The sequence below is a fragment of the Martes martes genome (genome assembly GCF_963455335.1).
Source record: "Martes martes genome assembly, chromosome: X".
NCBI classification, from domain to species: domain Eukaryota; kingdom Metazoa; phylum Chordata; class Mammalia; order Carnivora; family Mustelidae; genus Martes; species Martes martes.
The window spans coordinates 106,060,792-106,061,194 of NC_137897.1; positions in this window are offsets into that span (position 1 = coordinate 106,060,792).

A 403-nucleotide genomic window follows, 5' to 3' on the forward strand; every position below is an offset into this window, starting at 1 on the left:
GGTGGTACCAGGTTGAAAACTGTGCAAGGAGTTGTGACGAATATCTGTAGTGATTATGGTTTGATTGATGACTTGATCTACTTCAGTAGTGATGTTGTGACTGGCGATGTCCCTCTGAAGATTGGACAAGAAGTCACTGCCGTTGTGGGAAAAGATAAAACATATGGATTGAAAGCAATCAAAGTAAGATTAGTATGAGTTTGGGGACCGGCTTTATCCCTGGGGGACTTTCAGCCTTGCTTCTGGTTATTTGGCCTCTCTGAGATGACCTGGTCTGGCGGGTAGACACTGGGATTTGAAGTCCACCTCACTGCCTTTTGTGGGATACTTGGTCTTAGCTTTGTAGTGGTTTCTGCTTACAAAAGTATAAATTGTATATCTATTCTTCAGCGTTTAAAAAACA